Source organism: Pristis pectinata, chromosome 34 (assembly GCF_009764475.1).
Source record: "Pristis pectinata isolate sPriPec2 chromosome 34, sPriPec2.1.pri, whole genome shotgun sequence".
NCBI lineage: Eukaryota > Metazoa > Chordata > Chondrichthyes > Rhinopristiformes > Pristidae > Pristis > Pristis pectinata.
The window spans coordinates 9,527,720-9,533,719 of NC_067438.1; positions in this window are offsets into that span (position 1 = coordinate 9,527,720).

Consider the following 6,000-nt stretch of genomic DNA (forward strand, 5'->3'; position numbering starts at 1 on the left):
AACAAGGAAAAACCGTGAACTTACAGTAATGTATATCTTTATCGCTGAATCAGGTAACAGACTCATGCATTCCCCAGTCCATCAATTAAAGTCAACACCTCACGGTGCCAAATTCCGGAATTTGTTTAATCCGGATGGACTCTGAGGGAGTTCTGTAGCTGGAGGTGGCATGTGATATTTCAGAACAGGAGGGGCGAGAAATCCCGGTGTTTTGGCCAACTTTGCTTCTTGAAGACACAGCAATAATAGATTACATTAATAAAACAACTTTAACACAATGAAATGACCCAGCAGCTTCTCACAGAGATTTTGAGGAGGCACACAAAAGGTAATCTGTACGCGTATGCACAGTGAGGTGTCGATATGTGAGAATTAATCCATGTTTTATTGTAATTGCAGGGTATCTTCAGGCGAACGAATCCAACACACACAAAGCGCGGAGTTGTGTTTTACACGCTGAGCAATGGGGATCCCGGGGTGAGGACATTGGAGATCAGGATCGGGAGCTGGGAAAGGTATTTAGTTTGATCATTTGTAAGTTAAAAGCGCGTCTCTGCTTCGAATGAGCGGCTTCACGTCGTTATTAGCCAGGTCGGGGACAGCACCTTCCCACACAGCCGAACAGGGATGATGTGAAAGCGGCGAGTGTCCCTTCTATTTCAGGGGAATGGTTAAACCTTCCTCGTTGCACACTCAAGAAATCAACAGCGGAGTTGCAGCTAAAGTTCGATCTGCTGGTCTTGTTTTTGTTTTAACTTTCTTCTGGGCAACGCTGCGGGAACTTCTGATCTGCTCGGCATTTGCTTCCAAGTACCACTAATTTTCAATGTTTGCCAAAATGTTGCTATGTATATTTTTGTTCAGAGTGAGCTCAGTCCAACCCTGTTCCATTCACATTTTCCCGGAACCTTGTCTGTGTTTGAGCATTTTATTTCCTAAGGCGGGATTTTAACCTTTCTGGAAAGGGAACGCGGTGGGACTGGGTAGAACATAGTCTTCACATGGCACCCATTTTTTCCTCTTTATTGAGCTGAAGGGACCCAGCGCGGCCGCGACCGTTTCCCGCCGTGTGAGTGAGGTTAAAACAGTCCTTTAGGATCAGACGTGAGACAATCATAAGATGTTAATGTTGTCAGTTCAGACGAAAATGGCAGAAGTCTGCGTGATCCCGGTGTCTCTCTTTTGTCGCCAGGTGGATACTTTGACCAGATGGTGGGGAAGTACCGTCGGACGGCCAATTGCGCTCTGTGTCGTGGAGTTCAGGGCGGGGATGGGCAGTTGCTGCGACCCTTCACACATCGGAGAATCGGTCCGGATGTCCCGTGGGGACAGGAGGCGCAGAGAGAGAGAGAGACAGTCTGCCCATCGATCCCAGTGGAAGGAACGGCGACCAGGGCGTCGGTAATTCAGGCTGCGTGATGTGGTTAAAGAGTTCTGTATTTTGATTACTTTTGATGTCCATCGAAACACACAGTGAAATGCATCTTTTGCCTAGAGTGTTCTGGGGGCAACCCACAAGTGTCGCCGCGCTTCCAGCGCCAACATAGCATGCCCGCAACTTCCTAACCCGTACGTCTTTGGAATGTGGGAGGAAACTGGAGCACCCGGAGGAAACCCACGCAGACACGGGGATAACGTACAGGGGAGAGCAGGTTTGAACCCGAGTCGCTGGCGCTGTAATAGCGTTACTCTAACCGTTACACTGTATAAGCGACGATCTGCCGTGACTGGGATTCGTGACTTCAGGTCTGATACGTTCAGACGTTGACAGTAATTGAAGCAAATTCCACGGATGCTGGAATTCTGAAACAAAAGCAGGAAGATGCTGGAAACACTCAACGTGTTGAGCAGCATCTGCGGAGAGGGAAGCAGAGTCTATGATTCTGGTTGCATCCATGGTTGCATCCTTCATCGGAGTGACCTGGCAGGGCCCGTGTTGGAGGGATCCCACTGGTCTCCCCACACCCTGGCAGGTGGTGGGGATATGGAGCGAGCTGCCAGAGGAAGCGGTAGAGGTGGGGACAATTACTGTGTTTAAAAGAAATTTGGACAGGTACATGGAGAGGGAAGGTTTAGAGGGATATGGGCCAAATGCGGGCAAATGGGACTCGCTCTGGAGGGCAAATTGGTCAGTATGGACGAGTTGGGCCCAAGGGCCTGTTTCCATGCTGTATGACTCTGTCACGCTAAGAAAGCTTGAGCTTGTTTCTGAGGTCAGCAGAGTTGTACCGGCAGCTCACAGCAGTCACCAACTCTGCCTCAGAAATCCCACAGCGCCCCGACACTCCGAGCTCACATCAGATCAAGGGCAGAGTTGAGACAAGCACAAGGTATGTGGCCCGGTTACTGCCTGTGGTGCTGGGAGTGATGGCACAGCAGAGAACATCCCGTCTCAATGCTGGGACATTCACTCCATCAGATCACCAGCCGGCGAGAATGAGCATCTGCCTCTGAGGGTGGTGGGGAAAGATCATTATATACATCTGAGGTGGAGACAGGTAAATATTTGAAACCACTGAGGGTTCTGGTGAACTGGTGCAGCAGGGATGCTGAGGCCAGCATGGATCAGTCGTGATCAGACTGAATGGTGGGGCAGGCTTGAAGGGCTGAATGGCCTGCTCCTGCTCCTATTTTCTTGTGTCCTTGTGAGCACCGATGTTAAATGTTCAACTTTAGGGCCACACATTTCCTTTGTCATGCAGTTATTTCAACAAGGGACCATGTGTTTTTTAAGATCATCATGGCCATTTGGTTGCAATGAAGGTCAGGAACAAACAGAAGGAAGGGAATGTCCCTCGGGTTGTCAGGTAGGTGAATACTTCCTCCAAAGGGAAGCCCACTGCTTCGTCTGGTTCATATTTCCATAAGAATTCCCAAGTGCCTCTTTCCCAGAGCACCAACTGGGAAGGATCCCTGTTCCTCCCTGAGTCCTGACCTGAGGAATATCAGCGTCCTCATTGACGGACCAAGTCAGCGGAGAAGGGGATGGTTAGTGAGGTCGACTGGTGGGGAATCCTGTAGAACTGACCTGAGTTCTAGGCCACAGATCAACAAAAATATCAGGTTGTGTTTCTAGAGCTCTCTGGGCCTCGAGCTGCTTTGCAGAACATCACCGGGCCACGTTTGTCAAAGGAACACAAGAAAATAGGAGCAGGAGAAGGCCACTCAGTTCCTCAAACCTGCCCCACCATTCAGTCTGATCTGTGCTGGTTTCATCTCCTCTTCCTCCCAAACCCTCAAGTACTTGATCGTTTAAATATTTTTCTATTCCACTTTATTGATTCCATATCTAATGATCTGTCTCCACCACTCCCTGGGGCAGAGAGTTCCAGAGATTCACTCCCCTCTGAGGGAACAAATTTCTCACCACATTAGTTTTGAATGGCTGCCTCTTTGGTTCAGTGGAGGACAGCGAGGTGGAGAGATGGAGAGCTTCGGGTTCAGTCAGCTGAAGACAGGGCTGCTGTGGTGAACGGCCAACATCTGGGCTGCACACGAGGGCAGGGCAGGAGGAGAGCTCATTCCTTGCGAGGGGAAGAGGCAGAACAGATGCGGGCAGGGCTTCAGCCACTGAGGGGTCTGGGAACAGGGAAACTGATGTTGAGATTGAGGGAGGCAGTGTTGGTCAGCGGGACAGGGTGGTGGGTGGGAGAGACTTGGTGTGAGTTCGGATACAATAACCGGGTCTTGATGCAGCAGCTTTACAAAAGGCTGGCCTCATTGGAAGAGTGGATGGGGGGAGGTGGGTGGGAGTTGGTCGTAGAGCCATAGAGACATACAGCACAGAAAGAGGCCCTTCGGCCCAACTCATTTGTGTCGACCAAGATTCCCATCTGAGCTAGTCCCATTTGCCTGCATGTGGCCCATGTCCCTCTAAACTTCTCCAAGTACCTTATAAATGTTTTTAACGTACCTGCTTCAACCACTTCCTCTGGCAGCTCAGTCCATATACTGACCACTCTCTGGGTGTAAATCTGCTCCTCAGGTTCCTGTTAACTCTCTCCCCTCTCACCTCAAACCTATGGCCTCTAGTTCTTGATTCCCCAACCCTTGGGAAAAAGACTGTGCGCATTCACCCTGTCTACGCCCCTCATCAGTCTATACACTTTGCAGAGTGCCATCAAGGAGCGGGAGTGACAGTGGCAGATTGGAGGAGACGGACTGTGAACAACCTCAGCTGAGAGGGGAGATGGGCAGGAAACCCGTTCCTGCATACAGCACACATATCGGAACTTGTATTCCATTTTATACAATGCCATCCAGAACCTAGACTGTTATACAAGTGGAACATGATCGTGTTTCATTATTAGGTGTTTTATTATCTCAAAGTACATGTGTTTTTTTTGTGTTATCTCATCCATATGTGCAATAGCTCTGATTCTAAGGAACAATAACTAGCATTTATTTGCATTTTTTATATCTGTGGGATGTTTTCAGACAACTAATACCTTAGCTCTTCCTGCACAGGGTGTTAAAGTATTTCTTCAGTGTTAACACAACCACAAATGTTCCATTTAGCACTGTTAAATGTGAGACATATTTTGATCTTCACTTCCGGTTCTTGTTTACTTGGAGTTTGGTGCTGATGTGCAGTAGGGAGATAACAGCACCTCAAAGCATAAAAGTAACTGAGGGAAAAACAGAGGTAACCACGAACTTGACCGAATATGCTTCACTGCAGAAAAGTATAACCACTCAGTCTAAACCAGCCTCTGTAGTTCTCCACCGCAGCCCATGCTCTGATATCAACCTCGCCTACTCTGGGTTACAAATATTAATTCAAGGAGGGATATGATATGCTATTTCCATCAAAAACAAAGCAGCATAAATATGGAACATTTGATAATAGGCGGCAGCTCATTCATGTCAGTTTAATGCTCAGAGAAAACTGAGTACAGCTGAGTGTGAGGGTATTGGTATTGGTTTATTGTTGTCACAGGTACTGAGATACAGTGAAAAGCTTTTGTTTGCGTGTCATCCAGACAGGTCATGGCATACATGAGTACATCGAGTTAGTCAAAAGGAAAACAGAATGCAGAATATAGTGTTGCAGTCACAGAGAAAGTGCAGTGCAGGTGGACAAGTGCAGTGCAAGGGTTACAAAGAGGTAGATTGGGAGATCAAGAGTTCATCTTTCAACGTGTGAGAGGCCCATTCAGGAGTCTGATAACAGCGGGATAGATGCTGTCCTTGAGCATGGTGGTACGTGTTCTCAAACTTCTGTATCTTCTGCCTGATGGGAGGGTGGTGGAAGAAGAGGATGTGACCGGTATGAGAGGGGTCAACATAATCATGTTGGCTGCTTTCCCGAGGTGCTTAGAGGTGATGAATCTGAAATAATCACTGAGAGGGCTTGAGGGGAAAAGATGAGAAAGTTTCCTAACTACAGATGTGTGCTCGATGGCCTGCCACAGGGAATCAGTGAGACGGAGACCACCACATCTTTACCTTAAATGAACAATGGAAGTGGAAGGTGTGGAGCCATGGAATGGTTGGGGCGATGGGATTAGTCTTGGATTTCCCCCACAAACCACTGGCACTGCCACTAGACCATTAGAAACACAATAGGAAGAGGGGTCAGCCCCAAGGGATCTGGAACCTGTTCTGCTGTTCAATTATCAGCGGATGATCCTGAACCTCAGTCCCATGTGATTCCCGTGTCCCTTGATTCCCACAGTTCTGAGGGAGGGTCTCTGACATGAAATATTAACTGCGTTTCTGCTTCCACAGGCGCTGCCTGACCAGCTGAGTGATTGCAGCATTCTGTTCCCAGCACTATGGTGGAGCCGCTGCCTCACAGCTCCAGCGACCCCGGTTCGATCCCGGCCTCTGGCGCTGTCTGTGTGGAGTTTGCACCTTCTCCCTGTGACCCCTGTGGGTTTCCTCCAGGTGCTCCGGTTTCCTCCCGCATCCCAGAGACATGGTGGTTGGATGTTTAATTGGACACTAAATTGCCCCTCGTGTGTGGGTGAGTTGTGGAATCTGAGAGGGAGGGGGAGG